The sequence below is a fragment of the Muntiacus reevesi genome, chromosome 2, assembly GCF_963930625.1.
Source record: "Muntiacus reevesi chromosome 2, mMunRee1.1, whole genome shotgun sequence".
In the NCBI taxonomy this organism is placed as follows: domain Eukaryota; kingdom Metazoa; phylum Chordata; class Mammalia; order Artiodactyla; family Cervidae; genus Muntiacus; species Muntiacus reevesi.
Window position 1 is genome coordinate 98,487,056 of NC_089250.1, and position 27,771 is coordinate 98,514,826.

Consider the following 27,771-nt stretch of genomic DNA (forward strand, 5'->3'; position numbering starts at 1 on the left):
GTAATGATACAATTCTATTCTTACACAATGTCCATTGGGGTTTTCATTTCCTTTATTTGCTGAATAACTTTTCTTTATAAAGTATTCTCTTGAAAATATAACAAGAAGTACTATATACTGAAAGGAGACAGACTAGACAAGCTTGGTCAAATTAATAAGAAATCTTCCAAATTACACAAAATTACACAAAAGTATCAGCCATAAAGAAAATATGATTGCAAAGAAAACTCAGTATTCATTGAAAGTATACCTATCCGGCTCCCTTTAGAAGTGAAGAAATGAAGATTGGTGCCATATTAATACCATTAGTTCACATATTGAAATGATTCGTTATATTAAAAACATGAAAATGGTTGTTTTGCAATAAATAGGTTACATGAATGAGTAAAAATGAATAAGTGAGGCCAAGTTCTTCTACCAAATGGAAGAGATAAATGTGTAAAAGACATAAAGTCTATTTATGTTTATTGTCATTGTTGCTTAGTTGCTAAGTCGTGTCCAACTCTTTTGCCACCCCATCAACTGTAGCCGCCAGGCTCTTCTGCTCATGGGAATGCTTAAGCAGGAATACTAGAGTGGGTTGCCATTTCCTTGTGCATGGGATCTTCCAGACCCAGGGATTGAACCCATGTCTCCTGCATTGGCAGGCAGATTCTTTACTGATGAGTCACCAGGGAAGCCCAATTATGTTCATACACATTTTATATATATAATAAACATCATATATACATATGTAATAAAATAAAATATGCATCTATATTCAGTTCAGTTCAATCGCTCAGTCATGTCTGACTCTTTGCGACCCCATGGATGGCATACCAGGGTTTCCTGTCCATTACCAACTCCTGGAGCTTACTGAAACTCATGTCCATCAAGTTGGTAATGCCATCCAACCATCTCATCCTCTGTCGTCTCCTCTTCCCACCCTCAATCTTTTCCAGTATCAGGGTCTTTTCAAATGAGTCAGTTCTTCAGGTGGCCAAAGTATAGGACCTTCAGCTTCAGCATTACTCCTTCCAATGAATATTCAGGACTGATTTCCTATAGGATTGACTGATGTGATCTCCTTCCAGTCCAAGGGACTCTCAAGAGTCTTCTCCAACCCCATAGTTCAGAAGTATCAATTCTTTGGTGCTCAGCTTTCTTTATAGTCCAACTCTCACATCCATACATGACTACTAGAAAAAACATAGCCTTGATAAGATGGACCTTTGTCTGCAAAGTAATGTGTCTGCTTTTTAATATGCTGTCTAGGTTGGTCATAGCTTTTCTTCCAAGGAGCAAGTGTCTTTTAATTTCACGGCTGCAGTTACCATCTGCAGTGATTTTGGAGCCCAAGAAGATAAAGTCTGTCACTGTTTCCCCATCTATTTGCCATGAAGTGATGGGAACAGATGCCATGATCTTAGTTTTCCAAATGTTGAGTTTTAAGTCAACATTTTCAATCTCCTAGTTCACTTTCATCAAGAGGCTCTTCAGTTCCTCTTCGCTTAGTTACTGATATTTCTCCTGGCAATCTTGATTCCAGCTTGTGCTTCATCCACCCCAGCGTTTCTCATGATGTACTCTGCATATAAGTTAAATAAGCAGGGTGACAATATACAGCCTTGACATACTCCTTTCCCGATTTGGAACCAGTCTGTTGCTCCATGTCCAGTTCTAACTATTGCTTCTTGATCTGCATACAGATTTCTCAGGAGGCAGGTCAGGTAGACTGGTATTCCCATCTCTTAAAGAATTTTCCACAGTTTGTTGTGATCCACACAGTCAAAGGTTTCAGCATAACCACTGAAGCAGAAGTAGATGTTTTTCTGGAACTCTCTTGTTTTTTTGATGATCCAATAGATGTTGACAATTTGATCTCTGGTTCCTCTGCCTTTTCTAAATCCAGCTTGAACATCTGGAAGTTCATGGTTTACATACTGTTGAAGTCTGACTTGGAAATTTTTGAGCATTACTTTGCTAGCGTGTGAGATGAGTGCAACTGTGCAGTAGTTTTAATACTCTTTGGCTTTGCCTTTCTTTGAGATTGGAATGAAAACTGACCTTCTCCAATCCTGTGGTCACTGCTGAGTTTTCCAAACTTGCTGGCATATTGAGTGCATTTATATTACTTTACATGTATTTATATATGGCTTCCCTGGTGGCTCAGCAGTAAAGAATCTGCCTGCAGTGCAGGAGACACAGGTTCGATCCCTGCATTTGGAAGATCCCCTGGAGGAGGACATGGTAACCCACACCAGTATTCTTGCCTGGAGAATCCCGTGGACAGAGGAGCCTGGTGGGCTCAGTCCACAGGGTCGCAAACAGATACGACTGAAGTGGCTAAGCACTGATGGACATACGTATGTATTTACATATACAGATGTGTATGTGTACACATGTGCATTAAGGGAATTCACACATACACATGCTTCCCTAAAATACTATACATTGCTGTTGTCTTTTGGGTAATTACACCACTTCACTCTGACAGCCCACTGCAAAGGGAAGGGCTGAAGAATCTCCTGCTGTAAGTCAACAGTATGATGGTCTATACATGATCTCTCCAGTGTTCCCCAATCTACAACATTCTACATAGCATCACTGTTAAACCCAAGCAAGCGGCCCAGCCCCATAAGACTGGGCTACCAGAGTGGTGTTGGCTTACTGGTTTCGGATGATTTGCTCAGCTTGGACAGAGGATCATTCAGGGCTGAGAATAACTGTCTACTCTGGGGCTTGAGTCTGGCACTTGAGGGTCTGTCAGTGTTACCACTGCAGTGCTGCCTCTAGTGCACAGAACCCCAGGGCAGCTGGCACCCTTTACCCTGTGCCCACCCTCGTTGCTGGCCCAAGAGTGATTCCCACATGTTCCTTGCCGCAGGTCAGCAAGTCTTCAGGAGTGGCCTCACTCACTCCTCCAAGGTTTTTGGAGACTTACTCTACAAATAGAGTAAAATGGCCACACACTCTTGCAGCAGATCATACCACATCGTATTTTCCAAGGTTGGCCTTTTTGTGGGAATGTGACCACTGTTCTCACTGAGCCCATAGAATCAACACTGAAAGAGATGGCTAGGAATGCAGCCTAAAGCAATCAAGAGAAGACATGGTTGAAAAATCTGTTATTCTACATTTATACTATAAAATTGCAAACAGCAAATTTTACATGACCAAAAAATGAGTTATTGTTCTCATTTTTCTGTATATTCTGGGTAAAACTGACATTTGTGGTCATCAGCAAAAGAGGATAGTAACGATCCTTAAGCATCCTCGGAGGCCAATATTTATAGGCAGCATGATGGAGGATGAAGTGCTATGAATAATGATACGACCAGCACTAAATAAATGATTATTAGAAACCGATCCATATTGCTTCAATATCAACAGGCTCCAAAGAGTGATGGCATTGTGAATAGTAACATATTTCTTAACTTTACCCCACCATGGGAGATATGAAGTTAGACAGGAATTGTGTATTTTACAAAACAGAAAACAGAGAGGTAGTTTCTAAACCTAAATGGGAAGATGTGGTGCCTAGACACCATTAAGAATTTCACATGCACTGAATGGACAACAAAAAAATATGTTAAGTACCACTTCTTTATATATTATTCTCAATCTTCATTGATAAATGCCTATGCCTCAAATGGCTCCATTATTTTTATGTTTTTGAATCAAATTATTTAAATAGACAGGGCCCCTGCAAAAAAATATTTTCTCAAGTATCACCTCAATATGACTCTGATCCCATATAAATTTATAAAAATCACCCTGAAACCTAGACATACTGAATAACCAATAACTTACACAAGCCCTTTTTTAAGTGCAGCAAATTCTCTGAACACCCCAGATTGTGATGAATAGCATTATCAGAGTCAAATGATATTTTGTATCAATCTAATAAAATACCTTCCAATGGAATTTTCAAAAACTGTGACTCTTTAAATCAAGTGTTGAAACCAATGAGACCATTTCCCTTGCTCCATATGTTAGTCATATTCTCCCATGCTCTCCATTTTTACCCATTTTTGTCATCCAATACTTAAAGTAAAAATTCTGTAATTGTTTTAAATTCCAAATATAGGTAGTTCTTATTTAAAGACAACCTAGTACAGCACTGACCCAGAATGCTCATTACATCTGACTCAGTTGCCTCATTTCTTCTTTTGTCCCTACCACCTTCAAGTAATCTAAATAGACCAATGAAAATGTTTCCTGGTTTTCATAACTTCCTGAAAAAAGATTTGATCACTCTGTCCAGTCACTCATTCCAATGTCTAACAATGTTCAATTTGCTTTCACAGGAGGCACTCATCCTTGATCTGATGAATGTATCTCTGAATTGGTTGTTCATGTCTCAAAAACCCTAACCAGTGACATCCCATGACCCCAATCTAGTCTATGTAGGCAAATAAAACATTTTTTAAGGAATGAGAATCTTTCCACAAAGATCATGCCTTAAATTCCCCTGAATTTATCTGCTACTTTCAAGCATAGTTTCAAAATACATATAGTACTTCTTAATATTCTTAAAAATTCATTCCCAAACATGCTGAGAAATCCCTTCCCCAGAAAACTATTTAAGCCCTTTTGATTAACTCTGTGGTAAGCTATGAACATAAGTCCATTTCCTTTCTATTATTTTTGTTTTGGTTTTTATTCTTCTTCCACTTGCTGTTTTTCCTATTTGAAATTGAGGTTTCCTGATTTTAACCCATGTGAAAGAAACATATTATTCAGCCTCTTATCTGTTATGGGGCTTGCTTGACAAAAATTCTCAATCTCTACAATGTAGAAAGGTAAGCTGACTTACACCAGCTTATAAGTCAAACTCCACTGTAGTAATATCACCACTGAGTCCCCCCTAAGGCCCACTCCCTAAAATTACAGAAGGACAGTGTCCCCTCTTCTGATCTCCCCAACCTAATGCCTGATGGCTTTAGAGGCTCTGGGGCACATTCAACATCTAGATATGAGAAGTGAAAGCCAGAACACAGTGATTCACATTTGCAGCAGTTATGAATTTCACATGGTAAAAAAAGTCAAGTTCCCTTTATTCACTGTAAATGTACTTAAATCAGTTCACTGACAAAGGAAAACTTAAGCCTAACAATCAAGGTATATTTAGCCACTGGTTTATTCCAGAGTCCTTGAAAGCGGATCATAAGTCATTCCAGGATGCTCCCTTCCATTTCTTTTTTCGTTATCCCTATGGGCTGATCCAAACTCCTAAAGACAGTGAAGGACAGGGAAGTCTGGCATGCATACGGTCACAGAATAAGATACCACTTAGCGACTGAACAACAACAACAATGGGGTGACCCAAGCTGGGAGAGAGGATTGTTGAAACTTTCCACTACATGGCCAAGGTTATTAGTAGATGTGACACTTAAAATGTTTAAAAAGCAATAGGGTGCAAGCATCAACCAATCAGAACAGACACCAAATGTCACAACTGATAGGGCCTTGCTAGTCTGTACCAGGTGATGTCAACCCTACTCACGATCATCCATCCAGTGACTTCTAGAGAGCTTGTTTTATGACACATGGAACCTACCACTATGGCATCCATGGTTGAAACACTAGCATTCTGCTCTGTTTCCAGGTTGATGAGTCCTCAAAGGTCACACAGAGGACTAGAGAGACTTTTCAGTCATCTGACATCTAAACACAAGAAAGAAAAATTAGACCGCAAAGATTCACATTTGTAGCAATTATGAATTTTACATGTTAAAAAATAGTAAATACAAAAAACCATTCTTACAAACTATCTCAGAGGGATGAAAAAATTTTGACTATCTAGTATTTCCTGGGGTTGTAAGGCATTTTAGGAAGCTGCTTTAGGCTTTCTCTGCTTAGACTTTTCTGCTGCCTTTTATTGTACCTTGCTGCTATAGAACCATGATGCAATGGGAGATTTACCTACAAGAACTGCTTTCTTTCTCTTGAGCTTCATTAAGAAGCAAGTTCAGTTCAGTTCAGTCACTCAGTCATGTCTGACTCTTTGTGACGCCATGGAATGCAGCACGCAAGGCCTTCCTGTCCATCACCAACTCCCAGAACTTGCCCAAACTCATGTCCATCGAGTCAGTGATGCCATCCAACCATCTCATCCTCTGCCATCCCCTTCTCCTCCTGCCTTCAATCTTTCCCAGCATCAGGATCTTTTCCAACGAATCAGGTCTTTGCATCAGGTATTAGAGCTTCAGCATTCATCCTTCCAATGAATATTCAGGACTGATTTCCTTTAGGATTGACTGGTTTGACCTTCCTTCAGACCAAGGGACTCTCAAGAGTCTTCTCCAACACCACAGTTCAAAAGCATCAATTCTTCAGTGCTCAGTTTTCTTTATAGTCCAACTCTCACATCCATACATGACTACTGGAAAAACCATAGCTTTGACTAAATGGACCTTTGTTGGCAAAGTAATGTGTATGCTTTTTAATATGCAGGTTGGTCATAACTTTCCTTCCAAGGAGTAAGCATCTTTTAGTTTCATGGCTGCAGTCACCATCTTCAGGGATTTTGGAGCCCCCAAAAATTAAGTCTGTCACTGTTTCCATTGTTTCCCCATCTATTTGCTATGATGTGATGGGAACAGATGTCATGATCTTAGTTTTCTGAATGTTGAATTTTAAGCCAACTTTTTCACTCCCTTCTTTCACTTTCATCAAGTGGCTCTTTAGTTCCTCTTCACTTTCTGTCATAAGGGTAGTGTCATCTGCATATCTGAGGTTATTGATATTTCTCCCAGCAATCTTGATCCCAGCTTGTGCTTCAATCATCCTGGCATTTCTCATGATGTACTCTGCATATAAATAAGCAGGGTGACAATATACAGCCTTGATGTACTCCTTTCCCAATTTGGAACCAGTCTGTTGTTCCATGTCCAGTTCTAACTGTTGCTTCCTGACCTACATATAGATTTCTCAGGAGGTAGGTCAGGTGGTCTGGTATTCCCATCTCTTTCACAGTTTTACACAGTTTGTTGTAATCTACACAGTCAAAGGCTTTGGCATAGTCAATAAAGCAGAAATAGATGTTTTTCTGGAGTTCTCTTGTTTTTCAATGATCCAATGGATGTTGGAAATTTGATATCTGGTTCCTCTGCCTTTTCTAAACCCAGCTTGAACATCTGGAAGTTCATGGTTCATGTACTTTGAAGCCTGGCTTGGAGAATTTTGAGCATTACTGTACTAGAGTGTGAGATGAGTGCAGTTGTGTGGTAGTTGAATATTCTTTGGCATTGCCTTTCTTTGGAATTAGATTGAAAACTGACCTTTTCCAGTCCTATGGCTACTGCTGAGTTTTCCAAATTTGCTGGCATATTGAATGCAGCACTTTCACAGCATCATCTTTCAGGATTTGAAATATCTCAACTGGAATTCCATCACCTCCACTAGCTTTGTTTGTAGTGATGCTTTCTAGGCCCACTTGACTTTGGACTCCAGGATGTCTGGCTCTAGGTGAGTGATCACACCACCGTAGTTATCTGAGTCATTAAGATCTTTTCTGTATAGTTCTTCTGTGTATTCTTGCCACCTTTTCTTAATATCATCTGCTTCTTTTAGGTCCATACCATTTCCGTCCTTTATTGTGCCCATCTTTGTATGAAATGTTCCCTTAGTATGTCTAATTTTCTCGAAGAGATCTCTAGTCTTTCCCATTCTATTGTTTTCTTCTATTTCTTTGCATTGATCACTGAGGAAGGCTTTCTTATCTCTCCTTGTTATTCTTTGTAACTCTGCCTTCAGATGGGTGTATCTTTCCTTTTCTCCTTTGCCTTTCACTTCTCTTTTCTCAGCTATTTGTAAGGCTTCCTTAGACAACCATTTTGTGTTTTTGTATTTATTTTCCATGGGGATGGTCTTGATCCCTGCCTCCTGTACAATGTAACGAACGTCCGTCGATAGTGCTTCAGGCACTCTATCAGATCTAATCCCTTGAATCTATTTCTCACTACCTCTGTATAATCATAAGGGATTTGATTTAGGTCATACCTGAATGGTCTAGTGGTTTTCCCTACTTTCTTCAATTTAAGTCTCAATTTGGCTACAAGGAGTTCATGATCTGAGCCATAGTCAGTCTTGTTTTTGCTGACGGTATGGAGCTTCTCCATCTTCAGCTGCAAAGGATATCATCAGTCTGACTTCGGTGTTGACTATCTGGTTAAGCAAGTTACATGTTCCCAAATTCATCCCCTCCTAACCTATCCAACCTATCCTTAGGTTCTCCAACGTCTCAGGAGGAGGAAAACAGGGCACTAAGTACTTGCTCCAGCTCCTCACCAGCCTCTAACCTCTATTATCCTCCTGAATGACTCCTGTTCAAACCTGCTCTTTCTTGGGTGGGAAAACACTCATAAGCCATTCCTTCCCACTCTGTGCTTTGGAATAAACTGTATGCATTGAAACCTCCAGACTCAAGCTTTTGAAGCTTAGCTCATGAAGCAAAAGTTTCAGCTTTTGAGAGTATTGTAACTGTGAAGACTTTAAAAAATAAATCCATAAACTCAACTCAATTTTGGGGATCAGCTAATTTAGCCTTCTCCTCAAGTAATAAATTCCACTGATACAACAGGTAGGGGGATGCAAAGAAGGAAACTGTGAAAAAGAAAACACACACACAAACACACACACAAACTCCCCATGATCTCTACAAATTGTATCTTTTGTACACATTTTGGAAGTTCTTTAAATAACCAAGAGAGACGCCCAAAGGCCTATAAAATAATTTACACTGGTAAAAATGAATTAATCCCTTTTGACTTGTTGAAATTAATATATACATATTGATAGTTAATCAATAATTTGTGACAAAGATATTTAAAATATAAAATATCTTCATAAGAAAATTCTACTCCATTTAAGTATACTACTTGTTCAGTGACAAGTGGCAAGGAAAATTTGAGATAGTACATCTATCCTCTACTGTTTTCTCCCCAAGAAAATATTTCAAGAGACCATACTCCATACATGTATCACCTCGTTCTAAAAGTCTTCCTTCCATAGAAGGAAAGAGGTGACTTTAAGGACACTTAAGATTTTTCACACTGAATTTTAGGAGCTGAGGCATAAGTCAACACTTGGGGATGCTAACAATTTGCTAATTTGTTTTTAACACTGGTTTAAAAGGAATACATTTCATCTTGGTCCCCTCCCTAGAAAACCCAGGAATTAAAATACATTTTTATATATAAAATAAATATTCAGTGTCTGAAGGAAGACTAAAAATAATGTTTAGTCTTCCAGTAATGTAGGCATTAGCATCTTTCTTGGTCCTCCTTATAGTCAGGAGATGCAACATGGTGAAAGCGGAATATGGACCAAAGAGGAGAGGGAGGAGGAAAGGGGTGCACTTATTTTTGAACAGCACTTCACAGAATACAATAAATTCTTCCTTTGACCTCAGGTGACCCTGAAAACAACCTTTGCAGTAGGTAAAACCTGTATTAGTATCATCACCATTTTATAGCTAATGAAACTGATTTATATGAAAAGTATGTTCATGCAAAGTTACAGAGTTAAAAAGTGATGAGCTATGAAAAACACAAAACCAGGTATTCTGATTTCAAATCCCATACTCTTTTCACCAAAGGCATTCCCAATTAAATTCACGTGGATTTGGGAGCTGTGACAATTTCCCTGAGAAACCATTCTCATCTATTAAAAAATTCTTTTTTTATGTATCTATTGAAGCTTATGGTTGAGAACACTTCTACTAACCTAAATGCATGCTTCTCCTTTTCCTTTAGAAAAGAAGACATATTAGCAATTTCTCACCCTCGTTAGGTAAAGAGATATCACTGAGTTATGATAAACGGACTGTGGACAAAAATGGCACTACCACTTTTAAGCCTAGTCTTTTATGATCACTCTTACAATTAGTCATGTTCTTTTTCTTACCCCATTGGTTGCCTGGATGCAACAGAATCAGTGTAGAAAACTAGATGGAAGAAGTGAGGTCACTGAATGGCTACATGGAGCAGCAATGGCCTGTGACACAAATGAAAAATAAGCCTTTAATGCGAAGACCACTGACATGTAAGGGTTCTTTGTTAAAGCACCAGTGATTTATCCTGACTAATACAAAGAACAAAGCAAATATCATATTTTAACGCCTAGGATATAGTGACACTGAATATTTTAAATGATAAAGAAAAGACGGGGGTAACTGTCTTCAATTTTTAGTGTTCTCCTATTTGACAATGAAAAATCTTAACAAAAAGTCCAGGATTGGTGAGTTTTATACACACAGACACACATACACACAACACATACACACACACACACACACACACACACACACACACACACATCTTGCTTTATATTTTATCAAATCATTCTTGGATAGTAAATTCAGGCTTTGAAAGGACAGAAACTAATATAAGTGGGGGAAGGGTCTTCTTGAAGAACATAAACTACAAATGAAATTAGGGACAAAACTAAATATCTATTGAGAATTAGAAAATAAATAACAATAAACTGAAAAAAGTTTTAAGCTGACAAATATAAGCATCACAAAATCAAAAAAACATAATATTTTTATTAACTGCCTGATATGCCTATATGATATTCCCATTGTTACACTGCATACTCTTTTATTACCCCTTTCCTATGACAATGATATTCTATGTTTTTAATAGTGAGAACAGAAAGATAAGTGTCTTTCTTCTAAAACAGTTAGTCAAAATTTGTTTTTATTATTGACGGCAATATTATGTGCACATTTAGGATTATTGTGAACTTTGGGAAAATCTTTATCAAATTTCTGCTATGTACAAGTGTAAGGCTTAAAAGAATTATCCACTGATGGGCTTCCAACTCTATATACCTCAAATCTGTTTCTCTTCATCAATCCACATGCTTCCATTGCTGGGACCACCAGACACATTAATATCAAGACAGAATGTCTGCCTGAGTCTCTGTGTTATGATGTCAGGTGAGTTGGCACAATGAGCAACAAAAATTTTCCTGGAAGATGTACATATACCAGGATAACAAGCTATAATACAGAAGTGACTGAAAACCATATAAATATATCCCACTAAATCTACAGTAAGTGTATCCCCAGTTGTACTTTTCTAGGCCAGATTTTAAAAATATATATAAAAACCATGACTTAACCCATATCCCTTTGACATGAGGAAAAGTGTAACATGAGAAGCAGGGAAACTGGACAGTAAAGAGTGAGCTCAATTGTTTCTAATTAAAATATCTAGAAATTTTCTAGATAGGGGCTAATATTTTAATAAATTTCAGGCTGATGTCCAAAGTTAGCATGATCCATGGCTTTGGGAGTTAAATGCTCCAATCCCAAATGGCAGATGTGATTCAGGAAATCCTAAGTCAGCTTCCAGACCATATTCATTGAAAACTAAACTTGCTTTAAATGCATCAGGTAAGATAAAATATCCTTTTTAAAGTTATCCCAATTGTGTCCCAGGTATCTCTCCCTCTCTCATTGTAACAAAGATAGTCCAGCAGTTACACTGAACTTTGTGACCCCTCACAGAAAGCAAGACCACGCACCGAGGTGCCCAAGACACATTATAGACTCTACTTGGGGGCACATACAGGTTCTGAGGCAGTCATGATAGCTAAAACATAGACCTCTGAATTTTTAAATTCCTTAAATGAACTGAAATGGAAGATGGGTTGAGATTATCCATGTGGATTAGAAGCTGAGTGGCACTAACCTAGGGAAGCTCCTAGGGGTGGAGGTGTGACTTGGGGCAGTATTAGGACCGTGTCTGAGCTCCGTGAGGGCATGGACATAGCTGTGTCCCTGCCATCTCCAGGACCCACAGTGCTACACAGCACATACTGAGTGCTCAAATAATATTTTTAACTTGGATGGATGGATGGAAAGAAGGAAGGAAGGGAGAAGGCCTACTATCAGTGTGTCTCAGCTTCCTCACTTATAAAGTGAAGATAAAAATAGTCCTTCCCTCATAAAGTCATTGTGAGGATTAAATGAGCAAATAAACATAAAACACTTATAAGAGGGCCTTTATTACTACAGTGAATACTTGAACTTCACTTAGTTCCTTGGAGCTATTATATTATTCCAGGTCTTCAACAGAAGAAAGTGTGACTGAAGGGAGCTTGAATTAGAATAATTAATGTCAAGGGGTCTGAAATCTCTATTCCGAAAATTCAGAATTTCACGGGAGAGTCCAAAAGACCTGGGATTTTATTCTCAGGCAAGAATGAAAAAAAGACCATGTCCTGTGATGTGGCAAAAAAATACATCTTAAGCCCCAGTTGGGTAAACGCAATCAATAACATCCTGTCAGGAACATTTTGTGGTCTCATATAAATATAGGCTACCTGAATAAAAGATAAAAACTGTCATTTCCTCTCTCATGTTGTAGCATGATGATTTATCTATTCCTTTGAATTAACCAAGCCAAATCTAACAATTGTTTTAACTTTTCTGGTGTATCTGTATCCATTATTAAATATAAGAAAAAATAGTGCAAGATGCTAGGATATTTTTAGGACATTTGCAGAGAGGGAGTTAGAAAGAGTGAGGAATAATTACCTCAATCCAACGTGCAAGTCATCATAATTACTCCTAAGACAACCTATGTGTGAAAAAAGTGTCATGGGCTGTTTAATCAATCCTAAACTGTGGGGGTGGCTAGTTATAATTTAGGTATTTTCCAATAGCTAATACAAAACAGTAATAAATAGCTAGCTGCATTCTTAACCCAATGCTTCCATATACTTGATGAGAATTATTGCAGAGCTCTTTTAAAACTCTGAATTTGACTTGGGATGTTCACTAAAATTTTCATTTCTCAAAATTATGATTGACTGTTTATCAAACCCATGAGCTTAAATGAAATTTAGGCTCACAAAAGCAATAAAAAATATCACTGAGGCAGGAAGCAGGAGCTATTTTAACACATAGGCCAGCCACTGCAAAAAAGAAATCCTTCAAAATGGGGACAAGGTTGAGGTCCAGGCATAAAAGAGCAATTCACAACAGGTCTCTCACCATTTAAAACCTCCTCTTGCTCTGAAGGGCAGGAAACGTCAGATTCAACACTACCCACACTAAAAGTTGCATAAGATGTATGGCAAAGAACTTGGTGTTTCAGACTACCCCATGCAGAGGCCATTCTGGTCAGGTAGTTTATGGAGTAGCAATTGTTCCCAAATTTGGGCTTAAAGTGCAGGTTCATCTCACCCTACTCAGCAAGGTAAAAACAAAGGTCAACACTGTTTAGCTCAGACCTTCAGATCTAAGTCCTCCAGGACACATACATAATCTTATCGTGATCAAGTTTAAGGGTAAGATTAACACTGTTTCCCTGAGGCTTCAACCTAATTTCTGAAAAATACACACTTCAACTCATTTGTATAATCACTGCAGATTATTTTCAAAGACATCTTTCTGAAGTATTAACTGGATATTATTTTAGAAGAATCTTTACTTGTTTTCCCATGGCCCACTATTCATTAAAGTAAAATTATGTCCACTCAAATCCCAATAAGTAATGAGCAAAAGGTGTGGAGAAGAGTAAGATCTCAAACCTAGAGTAAGATCTCAACTCATTAGAAAGAGGACCTGGAATAAGCTACTTGACCAGAATGAGCCCGAGTTTCTTCAACTTTAAATGGAATTGAGAAGCTTCACCTTATAAGGTAGCTTTAAGAAATAGCAGAGGCTCAACAAATACTTTCTCATTATCAGCAACATGAAGATTTCATGGAAATTCAACAAAGAGAAAGTAGATCTAAGTTCCACTCCTCAAGGTCTCAAATATATGAGGCAAATCAATGAAGCTGTTTCCTCATTCTTAAATGAAAATAACAGTTGCAATCCTTGTAGAGTATATACTTTTAATAGTGAGAACCTAAAATGTAAAAATATTTAAAATTACTATGTAAGTAATTACTATGTAAGTTAATTACATTAACACTAATGTAATCGCTAGTACTGTTAGAAAGGCCAAATACTCCTTGTGTTTTTGTTTTTGCTGCCTTCCCTGTCCTGCTTCCAGTCAGACACAAAAGAATTCTATGCTCATCTAGTTTGATTCTGCCAGTGTGGTAGGGGCAGCACCAAATCACCTTTGCTCTCTATCTGGTTAAAATATGACATTTTTCCAAACTGAAAACTGGTAGTTCTAGATAGGATGTGATGGATGCTGCTGATTAAAAAGTCTGAAGCAACTTCTCTTCCTGGGGATGTGCAGAAGGAATCTTCACCTACTGAGTAGGGTTTTGTTTATTTGTTTGTTTTATTTGGCTACACCAGGTCTTAATAGCAGCAGAGTCTTAGTTGCAGCACACAGGATTTTTAATCTTCTTGCAGTGTGTAAACTCATAGTTGCAGCATGTGGAATCTAGTTCCCCAACCACGGATGATCTAACCCAGGCCCCCTGCATTGGGAGGGCAGAGTTTTAGTCACTGGACCAACAGAGAAGTCCCTGAGTAGGCTTTTAATTGTCTGAGACACCTTCCCTTCCCAGCTGCCCCCGAGTTCCCCCACTACCCTTTAGACTGTTTCTGAACCTTTCTGAATATGTCTTGTCTCCCTAACAATGAAACCCTCTTTATGAAGGCAGGACCTATATTCTAATTATCTTTGAACCTTCCATGTCACTTCTCACGCTTCTTTTCACACGTACTAAATCGCTTCAGTCTTGTTAGATCCTTTGCGACACTATGGACCATAGATTGCCAGGCTCCTCTGTCCATGGGATTCTCCAGGTATGAATACTGGAATGGGTAACCGTTCCCTTCTTCAGGGGATCTTCCTGACCTACGGATCAAACCTAGGTTTCCTGTATTGTAGGCAGATTCTTTACTGTCTGAGCCACCAGAAAAGCCCTCTTTTCACACGCTATTGATTAATTCTAATCTCAGATAAATCCTTCTTTTACTTTTAAATAAATCCTTTTAACTACTTACTATAATACCTCTCTGAGTTAAGCAAAATTGTCCAGTGAAATTATAAAGAAGTCTGAGTTTTTTCATCTGATGAACATGATAACAACACTTTATGATAATAATAGTAATTATGATAAGCAACATATCAGAAATTTATAATATTCCAGGCATTATACTAAGTGCTTTATGAACATGACTTCATTCCATCCTCCCAGTAGCCTGATGAGGTAGCCATGATTATGTCTCACTTATAGAGATGGAGTTAGACATGACTGTGGTCCTGTGATCAGATTGGCTAGTTTTCTGTGATTATGGTTTTAGTGCGTCTGCCCTCTGATGCCCTCTCGCAATACCTACCATCTTACTTGGGTTTCTCTTACCTTGGATGTGGGGTATCTCTTCATGGCTGCTCCAGCAAAGCACAGCCGCTGCTCCTTACCTTGGACGAGGGCTATCTTCTCATGGCCGCCCCTTCTGACCTTGAACGTGGAGTAGCTCCTCTCAGCCCTCCTGCACCCCGGAGCAGCTGCTCCTTGGAGGTGGGGTTACTCCTCTTGGCCGCTGTCCCTGACCGTGACTGCAGCCATGAAATTAAAAGAGACTTACTCCTTGGAAGGAAAATGATGACCAACCTAGACAGCATATTAAAAAGCAGAGACATTACTTTGCCAACAAAGGTCCATCTGGTCAAGGCTATGGTTTTTCCAGTGGTCATGTATGGATGTGAGAGTTGGAGTGTGAAAAAAGCTGAGCACCAAAAAATTGATGCTTTTGATCTGTGGTGTTGGAGAAGACTCTTGAGAGTCCCTTGGACTGCAAGGAGATCCAACCAGTCCATCCTAAAGGAGATCAGTCCTGCATGTTCATTGGAAGGACTGATGTTGAAACTGAAACTCCAATACTTTGGCCACCTCATGCGAAGGGTTGACTCATTGGAAAAGACCCTGATGCTGGGAAGAATTGGGGGCAGGAGGAGAAGGGGACGACAGAGGATGAGATGGCTGGATGGCATCACCGACTCAATGGGTATGAGTTTGAGTAAACTCCGGGAGTTGGTGATGGACAGGGAGGCCTGGCGTGCTGCGATTCATGAGGTCACAAAGAGTCGGACACGACTGAGTGACTGAACTGAACTGAACTACAGAGATAGAATTAAGGCATAGAAAAATAAAGTAAGTTGCTTAAGGAGTATAGTAGCTTACCCAATTGTGTGGGTAGCAAAATCAAGATTCTACCACCTAAATATTTATAACATTTTTGGCTTTTCCCCCAAACCAAAGTTTCAAAATTTACTCAAAGTGTTAACCAGCTTATTGCTAATAGTGAGACCTTGACTTCCAGATTTGTATACACATTTAGTTCACCTGTTCCATTTTATGAACCAAACCCATTTAGAACGGGCATTGTCATTTAAAGTAATGAAACTGCACTAATTCATAAATATTCAGTTTTCTCAAACTGTACCAAGGAAGAGTCTGCTTCCTCTTGATAGGGTTGATTTATCCATTAGGTACAGCAGGCACAGTGCCTATAACCCACAAAACATTTAGGGACCCATGAAAATCTTTTAATATCCTTTCATACAATAAGAAAAAAATAAACTTTCAGGTGGAAAGAAATGTTGTGATCTGTAACATTCATATATTTATCTTCAAGTCAACATAGTTATCAAATATAGTTACTGACTTATACATATCAATTTTATGGAGGAAAGGGCCCACTACAGCAAAAATGTCTAAGGCCCCCTTGGAAGACCCCCTAAGGCCCTGTCTGTTGACAGGTTTTAGGGGCACTTTCTGCATCACCGTTTCTCATGGTACCCTCCCTCATCACCCCCAAGGCCAACTGCTGCTGCTTTGTGACTTCTGGCTCTTCCCCGTGAATATCAAGTGTGACAGAGAAGTTCTGGCTTGTAAAAAGAATGATAGCTGCTCTATAGCATAAACAGCACTTACTAAGGAGCCCAATGAGAAGTGTTAGAAAGGTGGTTTCCTTCTCCCTTTCAGCATGATGAGTGGCTATACGGGATGTCTATCACTCAACAGATGAGAGTTTCCTGGCCACAAACTGTCTAGCCACAAGAAAACAGTGCACAGCCAAAGGATATAACAAATAGGAAATTTAAAATGTCAGGAAAAACCATCCTAACTGCTTACTGAGGAGCATTCTTAAATCTGGGGTTCTAAGAAATGTTTCTATAAAACTGATAATAACAATGATAACTCTGGGTCACCTGGGGGCCAAGGCCCTAGAAGAGAAGACTTAACCCAACTTAAGCCTGCTTTGGGTCAGTTCTCCACCCTACCCCATTCCATGCACATATTCGTGAACTTTTTTTGGAAGCTCAGATTTCAAACATCAGTCTGAAATACAAAGCTTAAGCAAACCTTTGGTTAAGACAAGGACCCTAGTGAAAGCACAGATGCCATTTTGATCCTAGCTGGGCTAGAGACCCACTGAGACCTGTGATTCTTAACTTTTGTTCCATTTGACTGTTCATAATGACCTTTATCCTCAAGTCTGGCTTGTGAGTAATTAATATGAAGTCCTTCTCTCAGCCTCTTAGTTTAAAGAAAGAGGAAGGAAACAGTCCATTGTTTTTCTAAACTTGCAGTTTCCTAGAGTAAGATGGAAAATTGAGGACAGCAAGTGAAAGCAGCAGGCATCTCTATAGAAGGACATCCGGTAAGGCTGGCCTGCTCTTGAGGGGTATATGTTGACTGTGGGGCAGTGGGGGACAGACATAAAAACAAATTGAAACACTCTAACTACACTGTATGTGTGTGTGTGTGTATTATATACATATATATATATCTGAACATTTATTGCAACCAACTCTACTTTGAAACTGAGTATATAGTCTGTCCATTCTGTATCTTAAACCCAGAGAAAGAAAACTTCTTCACTTCTACACAAAGTGGGAAAATGCATCAGAATGGCAATTTTAGTCAGTTTTGAGAGAGATTTTTGTTGTGCTCAGAACTGAAAGGGGTGACCAAAAAAAAAAAAAAAAAGTTCTGTGTATATGTGTATGTGTGCATTTAATACTGCATCCTGTTCATCCACAAACCTGGTCAAAAATAGCTCTCAAGTTTGTTCAGCACAATTTGATCTTCATAATTATGCAGGTGATTATGGGGCCCCATTAGAGTTTTCAAAGCACTTTGTACACAAGGGGCCTTTAGACATTCTACTATAACAAAAACAAGCTCATAAAAATCCCACACACTTCATCAGGCCTTTGATAACCCATCACACAATAATGACCTTGAGTAACTAACAGACTGTACTACACTCAAACCAGTAGCTTAGAGGTAAGATTTTGTATCTTATTATGTCTGACTAGAGTTACCTAGGGACTCAAAAGAAAAAAAATTCACACACACTTGCTTTTGCCCTTTGATGAGCATATCCATGAGTCATCAGAAATAACCAACCCCTCCGCCCCAACTTTCATCTCTGGTCACCTTCTTCTCCCAGGTAGGTTTGTCAAAATAGACAGTCTAGATCAGCCTTCATGTGAGGGGGGCTTCAAGCCCAGTCCTGCCCATCTACGAGATCCTCAGTTCCCCCCTCTCTCTGGGCCTTAGCCTCTCTTCTGTAAGATGAGGTTACTCTAGAATCAGTGGAATTCTTTGCATGTACTCTAGGGCTCTTGGGTTGGGGAAAGCTGAACTTGGAGGTACAGCTACCTCTTCTAAGTCTGAATACCATAAGGTTAGATGGTCTCTAAGGTGCTTAGGAAGAAAATACACTTTCACTTGCCAGACACGTGGGGGAAAGGTCAGAGACTGAGAGCATGGTAAGGCCTTGCCTGAGGACTGGCTTCAGTGGGACAGTTCAGCAGGCAATGATGGACACCCAAGAGCCCCAGAGTGGGGTCCCACTGGGAAATGGCCAGAGCCACAGATGACCAGTGTCTTTTATACATGCCATCTGATTCAGTCTTTACAAGGGAGTAATAATATCCCCTTGATGCTGTGAAATGATGCTGTGAAAGTGTTGCACTCAATACACCAGCAAATTTGGAAAACTCTGCAGTGGCCACAGGACTGAAAGAGGTTAGTTTTCATTTCAATCCCTAAGAAAGGCAATGTCAAAGAATGCTCAAACTACCACACTCATCTCACATGCTAGTAAAGTAATGCTCAAAATTCTCCAAGCCAGGCTTCCGTGATACGTGAACTGTGAACTTCCAGATGTTCAAGCTGGATTTAGAAAAGGCAGAGGAACCAGAGACCAAATTGCCAACATCCGAACTGTGTAAAATTCTGAAAGAGATGGGAATACCAGACCACCTGACCTGCCTCTTGAGAAACTGTATGCAGGTCAGGAAGCAACAGTTAGAAGTGGACATGGATCAACAGACTGGTTCCAAATAGGAAAAGGAGTACGTCAAAGCTGTATATTGCCACCTGGCTTATTTAACTTATATGCAGAGTACGTCATGAGAAACATTGGGCTGAATGAAGCACAAGCTGCAATCAAGATTGCCAGGAGAAATACCAATAACCTCAGATACGCAGATGACACCACCCTTATGGCAGAAAGTGAAGAAGAACTAAAGAGCCTCTTGAAGAAGGTGAAAGAGGAGAGTGAAAAAGTTGGCTTAAAGCTCAACATTCAGAAAACCAAGATCATGGCATCTGGTCCCATCACTTCATGGGAAATAGATGGGGAAACAGTGGCTGACTTTATTTTTCTGAGTTCCAAAATCCCTGCAGATGGTGACTGCAGCCATGAAATTAAAAGACGCTTACTCTTTGGAAGGAAAGTTATGACCAACCTAGACAGCATATTTAAAAAGCAGAGACATTACTTTGTCAACAAAGGTCTATCTAGTCAAGGCTATGCTTTTTCCAGTAGTCATGTATGGATGTGACAGTTGGACTATAAAGAAAGCTAAGTGCCAAAGAATTGATGCTTTTGAACTGTGTTGTTGGAGAAGACTCCTGAGAGTCCCTTGAACTGCAAGGAGCTCCAACCAGTCCATCCTAAAGGAGATCAGTCCTGCATGTTCATTGGAAGGACTGATGTTGAAGCTGAAACTCCAATACTTTGGCCACCTGAAGCGAAGAGCTGACTCATTTGAGAAAACCCTCAGGCTGGGAAAGACTGAAGGCAGGAGGGGAAGGGGACAACAGAGGATGAGATGGTTGGATGGCATCAACAGCTCAATGGACATGAGTTTGGGTAAGCTCCGGGAGTGGTGATGGACAGGGAGGCCTGGCGTGCTGTGGTCCATGGGATCACAAAGAGTTGGACACAACTGAGTGACTGAACTGAACTGAATAATATCCCCATTTTGCAGCTGTAGGAACTGAGGTTTAGAGTCACTAAATGATTGTTCAGGATCATCCAAATAATCAATTCCAGAGACAGGATCCCAGCTCAAGGGGAGGAGAGATGCATTAGATGGGGTGGGAAGAGGAGATCAAGTTTTCTGGCCCTCTTTCCCATTTTGTCCCTATCACAAGCTAAGCTCTAATGTCTACCTAACATGTATCACCTTTTTATTGGAGGCTGGGGTCAGGAGAAAGGTAAAGAAGAACACCACTGTTTTTACATTCAAGAAGTTTATAACTAGTAAGACACGTGTAAATGTAGTATTAGAGTAGTTCTAGCCAGAAACAGAATAGGACTGTACTTTTACAGTTTCTGCTTCCGAAAAGTAGAGTGTGTCCGCGCTTCTGCCAGTGATGCTGGAGCTGAAGGGTGGGTGCCACTTTCAATTGGATGCTTCAAAAGCCTGGGCTGTTTCCCTGGGCCATAACTGGCAACAAGTCCCATGGTGGCTGCTCCATCAGCCAAGGTCCCCAGGGAGGCTAATTTGGAGCAGGGCCTCAGACAAACTGATAAGGGCCTGTCTCATAAGGAAGATAGAAATCTTGCTGTTTAAATCACTGAGTTTGGCAGTTGTTTGTCCCATGCTGACTAATGCAGTAAATATCCAACATGGCAGAAGTTTTAAGAAGCCAGAGGTTTTGTGAGTCATTATCCACATTAGTTAACCTATAGCAGCAATTCTTTTAAAGAGAGTTAGTAGTTAGTAATTCATTTCACTTGCCTACTATACTGTGGCCAGCAGGTTTCTATATAATTGAAGAGTATCAATGTTAATAATTTCCACTGATGTAATTTATTATTAATTAAAATTTTTCTAAAGTGCCTACACTGTAGACCTATAAACATGGAGAGAAACTTTTGGCATATTTAAATACCCATAATAAACGCTGAGGGAGATGTGGGCATGTAAGGGGAGGACATTGGAAAGCAGAAATATGTAGAAGGCACTTTCGGCTTTTCCTTTGCAGAGTTACTGCCAGTTTCTCTGATCTCATCAATGGCCATACAATATTTTTAACCAGTTCTCAATTTCAGTTTTACCTTTCAGCGATATTTAAAATATTTTTATATTACTCATTACAAATTACATTTCTCTGTTCTGATTTTTATCCTTTCCATCAGGACATTCTATATATCCTAATTCCCCTCTAGATTCATGAAGCATTATTATAAGTTAGCAATACGACACCATTTGTAGACAGTGGGCCAGGCTCTCTGCTTTGTGTGAATTTAGTCACCGACCCTCACAACAGTCCTGTGATGTAGGCATTCTTGTTACAGATCTTACAAATGAGAAGACTGAGGATCTTCTTACGGGCAAGGAACTTAGCCAAGTCCCACAGCCAGGTAGAACCAGACAGTCTGTCCTCAGGACCCACACACTTTGCCCCCACACTTCCCAGGCCTCCTGATTATCTCACTTCTGAGGAACACTCCCTACAAAATGGCTCAGGCATCTTCCGCCTCAGTCGCCCATTCATACCACCACACAGCTCAGGAGCAGTCAGGGGGCCAGCAGTACAGGGCCCTGTGGAGCACAGACAGAGGACCAGCCAGAGCACAGAAGCCGAATGACCCTGAGAACAGACTGTGCGGATTAAGGCAGCCAGCCAGAGCCCATTGTCCTGGGGCCCTTCTGAAAGAAGGTCTTAAAATAGCATTTGATGATGTGGAGACACACAGGTATCTCATGTGACTGATCTCAGGAACTCCACAGATATTACAGAAAACAAAGGTAGATGTAAGGTCCAGGTCTAGGCCTGGTTCTGGCATTAACTAGCTCTGTGACTTTGGCTAACAATAGTAAACAGCACTTCGGGAAGGAATGCTAACCCCGGTGCCAAACGCTATGCTCAGCACTTCATGTTCATGCCCTCATTTCATTTATTCTTCCCCAAGACTACAAAAAGCAGACACTGTTATTATCCTGCATTTCAGAGATGACAAGTAAGTACCCAAGAATACACAGTAAGTGTCATGTCCAGAGTCAGGATTTATTCCAGCCATTATCCATCTATACAATACAAACATTGGGTGTGATGAACGCAAAAATCTGTTTTAGCTCTAATATCTGGTCTCTTTCACAAATATTCAGGGAAAGTGACTATTCAACCTACTCCACATTGAACTTGCAGGAATCCATTTGTACTGCTCTACCCTCTACCCAACTTTGTTAGAATTGGGAAAAATGGGCCAAACTCCAATCAATACTGCCCCTCTTTTCTGCAGTTCCTAAATACTATTAGAGAACACTTAACAAATCCACTACAAAGTTAATTCCAATGACAGAAGTTATAATGAGAACAAGACTGATGTTTAAACATAATCCCTTTTCTTGTAATAAAATGATGCAGTCCTTTCTTTATCTTCACAGGGCTCATAACATGGGGAAGCAGTTTGAAATCAAGGCCAACTTCTTTCAACAGTGCTGACAGAAGCTAACACTGCCCCGGGGCTAATCTGCTTGCCCAAGTTCTAAATGTATTTGTCATTTAAAATAACAAACCAACTAATAATAAAATCCAAATAATGAACTTTCTCTAGGGCCTTAGTGTTTTGTTGATTCCAAGCATCAAATCCCAGATATCCTCAAACGTTAGGGTGCAGAATTACCTGAGAACTTATAAATATGCCAAGTTCTGGGCCCATCCTTTAAGAATGATTTCAAGGTCTGGAAATGAAGGCCCAGACTCTGCATTCTTACTTCCCCCACTACCTCCAGGCGAGTTTGATGCCCGTGGTTTGTGGACCACACTTTGAGAAATGAAGCCTAGTCCTTGTACTACATTCATATACTTCATTTACTCCAAGAAAGATATGGACTGTCCTTGCCATTCTGGCCAGACACAAACCAATGAGGTCAGTTGAGATGACCAATTCAATTGTGGCTTGTTTGGTTTGTTGGGGAGGTTTTGTTGTTTGTTATTGTCAATTTGGATTTTTAATTGTGGCATATAATTGATGTCCAATAAACGTTTGTCTATGTTGAACAAAATCACTATTCTTTTTTTGCTTTACAATAAATGGACAAGTTTTTCATTGAATTACCGCACTCTACTAATTGTTTTGGGCCATTAGTCACTGCCTTCACACCATTTCATAAGGTTATTCAATAGTGTTTCACCCCATTCCCTTGAAAAGTCCAATTTGAAAAAGCACCACCCTAAGGAGACCTTGTAATTTATTGTCCAAAATAAGGCTTTGCTGATAATTCCCCTGGGACAACAGGCATAAACCAAGGCATAAACCAAGACTACCTGAGAGAAATGGGGCACACGAAGCCTCCCACTTTCACCAGTTAGAAAAGAGACAACTGGGAGGCTACCTATTTGCCCAAAACACCAAAGTGACCGTACCCCTCTATGAAGGGCTACAGTACTGGATCAGACTGCCTTGGGTTGCTTTTATCTCTCCATGGGACTTACAGCTGCCTAGTTTAGCCACCAAAATGTTTTATCACTGCTGAAATCAGGGGGCATGTCTCTCTTCTCCTCCTTCACAGCTCCTGGCCCAGGTGCTTAGCAAGTGTGCCATCTGAGGGGAAGGTGAGACAGGTAGCAGAATTCATTGTTCATATGATACCATGGGAACTTTCATCCAGCCTAGGGAGCCTTCACCAGATTGAAGAAATCTTTTGAAGAACAGAGCTAGAAAAACTGGGTTTGCTTTCTATCTGTGTGGCCTTACACAAATCACTTAACCTCTCTTAGCCTATGTCTCCATAAATATGGTTGATAATATTAACCTCAAAACATTATTAGAAAGATTGAGATAATATATGTGAATCCCCTAATAGGGCCTTCTAACCAATGATAATTCCCTCCCTATAAAACTGAACCTGCTGAACAGAGAAAGATGAACTAGAGAAGGCCATCACTGCTTACTGTTCTAGTTACTACCACAGCATAACAAATTACCTCAATCTAGCTGCATAAAATAACCATTTTATTATGCTGAGTCTATGTGTCAGGAATTTGGAAAGAACACACGGAGGTGATTTGGTCTACTCTGTAACATCTGGAACCTCAACAGGAAGGACCTAAAGATTCAACCTCTGTGGCCAAGAATTATCTGGGACATTGTTCGTTCATGTTTCTGGAGATTGATGCCAGCTCTCAACCAGAAGGCCTACAGATGTGGCCTAGGCTTCCCCACAGAATGGAGACCCCTGAATCCCTACATAGGGGTTCAGAGCTCCAAAGGCCAACATTCCAAGGAAACTAGAAGGAAGCTGCATGGCCTTTTATGACCTAGCCTCAGAAGTCATATGGTGTCAGTTCCACTATAATCTCAAGCAGTCTAAGGAGGAGAACACAAATCCCACCCCTCAACAGGAGGAAAGTCAAGGTCACTGTGTAATAAGATTATATGGAAAGGGAAAACTTGGTCATTTATGGAAAATATAACCTGGCACAATTACCTTGTAAATGATCATTTGATAAAGACATATATTTAAAAAAAGAAAAAGTAAACCACCACATACAGCATCTTAAAATCTCAAAGTGTTTAAGGATCTCCTGAACCTCATGGATAGTTTAAGCTTTGGTTAAGCTGGCCAAGCCCCTGCCTTTAAGACACTAAGAGATGGGTGTGTGCCTTAAAGATGCCCCTACTTTTAGAAAAAGTTTGCTTACAAAAGAAATCAATCTCTCAAGCATAAGTTTTAGGAGACAGACATTCATATTTGGTGAGTTGTGTGAGGAGTTTATTTGTATATTAAATAAAAACTAGAATTCATGGTCTCTTATAACCTGGCCTGTACCTACTGTACCCATTTTATCTCCAGCTACACTGAATCACACATCATTTCTGGAATAATAGATTTTTGTAGTATTTGCTGTTTTGGGGTTGCTGTTTTTTTGCCATGATACCTTTGGGCTGTGTACTTCCCCTTGGAATATTCTTCTAATCGTGCCTATCAAAATTCAATCCATCCTTCCATGCCAAGTTTCAATGTCACCTCCTCTCTGAAGACTTTCCTGATTGCCCATAAAGGTAATCTTTCCTCTAGAACTTCTATAGGACTTTATTTATACCCTTCCTTTTATAGCACATTTCACCTCACATAAACTTTGCCATTTCCCAAGGCCCACATCAAAATTTCACCTCATTCTTTCCCTCTGTCCTGATCCCTACCCTTAAGTGATGCTAAAAAGAAAACAAGATTAAAAAATTTCTCGTACCCCACTGTTCATCGCAGCACTGTTTACAATAGCCAGGACATGGAAGCAACCTAGATGTCCATCAGCAGATGAAGGGATAAGAAAGCTGTGGTACATATACACAAAATGGAATATTACTCAGCCATTAAAAAGAATGCATTTGAATCTGTTCTAATGAGGTAGATGAAACTGGAGCCTATTATACAGAGTGAAGTAAGTCATAAAGAAAAACACCAATACAGTATACTAATGCATATATATGGAATTTAGAAAGATGGTAACGATGACCCTATATGCGAGACAGCCAATGTATTGAACAGTCTTTTGGACTCTGTGGGAGAAGGCAAGGGTGGGATGATTTGAGAGAATAGCATTGAAACATGTATATTATCATATGTGAAACAGATCACCAGTCCAGGTTTGATGCATGATACAGGGTGCTGAGGGCTGGTACATTGGGATGACCCTGAAAGATGGGATGGGGAGGGAGGTGGGAGGGGGTTTCAGGATGGGGAACACATGTACACCCATGGCTGATTCAGGTCAATGTATGGCAAAAACCACTACAATATTGTAAAGTAATTAGTCTCCAATTAAAAGAAATAAATTTAAAAAAAAATAAAAAGAAATAAAAAAGAAATCTTAAAAAAAAAAAAAAATGCCCTATTTTGGAAGTAACTGGGTTCTCACCTGGGTAGAAAGTGTTGGCACTGAGAGGTGGTGAGGAGTCAAGGTGCTAATGGGGAAGAAGAGATGAGTCAAGTATGATTACCTCTACCCAACGGATCTCCATCCCCTGTCTCTCGTGATTTCTTCCTATCTGACTACTCTGTGGTATGTGACACATACACACACACACATGCGTGCATGTGCACAAACATACATACACATCAGCCACTTAAAAGCATTATGAGGGATTTCCCTGGTACTTCAGTGGTTGAGAATTTGCCTGCCAATGCAGGGGACATGGGTTTGATCCCTGGTCTGGGAAGATCCCACATGCCGCAGGGGAACTAAGCCCATGCACCACAACTACTGAAGTCCATGTGCTCTAAAGCTTGGCTCCACAACAAGAGAAGCCACCTCAATGAGAGGCCACGTACCACAACAAAGAGTAGCCCCCAACTCACTGCAACTACAGTAAGCCTGAGCACAGAAACAAAGACCCAGCAAAGCAAAATATAAAAAAAAAAATAATTTTTTTAAAAGACATTATGAATCTCCATGGGGAATGCCATATTTTTTTCAGTCACTTAAATTATCATTTATTTCAGAAATGCAGCGATCATCTCTTAATGAGGAAATTTGTCTACTTATTGATTCTTTCCTATTTAACAAGAATTTTCCAATCCCTGGATTCTTATTCTTTCTTTAGAACACATTCATCTCACTTGCCATGGACACTCTCATACACACATAATTATATTTTAAATTACATTGATTTTGTTTTTTTTGTTTTTTTTTAATATTGTTTTATTAGTTGGAGGCCAATCACTTTACAACATTTCAGTGGGTTTTGTCATACATTGACATGAATCAGCCATATAGTTACATGTATTCCCCATCCCGATCCCCCCTCCCACCTCCCTCCCCACCCGACTCCTCAGGGTCCTCCCAGTGCACCAGGCCCGAGCACCTGACTCATGTCTCCCACCTGGGCTGGTGGTCCGTTTCACCATAGATAATATACATGCTGTTCTTTCAAAACATCCCACCCTCACGTTCTCCCCCAGAGTTCAAAAGTCTGTTCTGTATTTCTGTGTCTCTTTTTCTGTTTTGCATATAGGGTTATCGCCACCATCTATCTAAATTCCGTATATATGTGTTAGTATACTGTAATGTGATTGGCCTCCAACTAATAAAACAATATTAAAAAAAAACAAAAAAAACAAAAACAAAAAAAAAAAAAAAAAAAAAAAAAGATAGACAATAACAATGGTTGGCAAGATGTGAAGAAAATCTCATACATTGCTAGTAGGGATGTAAAATGGTGTAGCCATTTTAGAAAATAGTCTGGCAGTTTCTTAAAATTTTAAACGTACACATACTATGCAACCCATCAATACTATTCCTAAGTATTTATCCAAGATAAATAAAGACATAAGTCCACGTAAAAATCTGAGCATGAATGTTCATAGCAGCTTTATTCAAAATAACAAAAGTTTGAAACAACTCAAATTTTCATTCAATAATAAATAAATAAAATGTAGTATATCCTCTTATAATAATATAATATTATTCAGCCATAAAGAGGAATGAAATAGTGCTGTGATACAACATGATGAACCTTAAAAACATGCTAAGTAAAGAAGCCAGCCACAATAGATCACATGTGGCATGATTTCATTCATATTAAAAGTCCAGAATGAG

The 27,771-nt window shown here is 39.6% G+C and overlaps 2 long non-coding RNA genes across 2 annotated transcripts in view; one reads left to right on the forward strand and one right to left on the reverse strand.

Moving 5' to 3' along the window:
• LOC136158093 (uncharacterized) overlaps positions 1-22,743 on the forward strand; it is a 31,581-nt gene extending 8,838 nt beyond the window's left edge. Inside the window, exon 3 of the long non-coding RNA XR_010661319.1 lies at positions 22,614-22,743. This is a non-coding gene — a long non-coding RNA (uncharacterized lncRNA). The remainder of the gene's footprint in view (positions 1-22,613) is intronic.
• Positions 2,943-13,842, reverse strand: LOC136158092 (uncharacterized). Its single transcript, XR_010661318.1, has 4 exons — positions 13,634-13,842; positions 9,892-9,981; positions 5,543-5,649; positions 2,943-3,070 (listed from the first exon to the last, which is right to left on the reverse strand). It is a non-coding gene; the product is annotated as an uncharacterized lncRNA (long non-coding RNA).
• Positions 22,744-27,771: the final 5,028 nt, after the last annotated feature.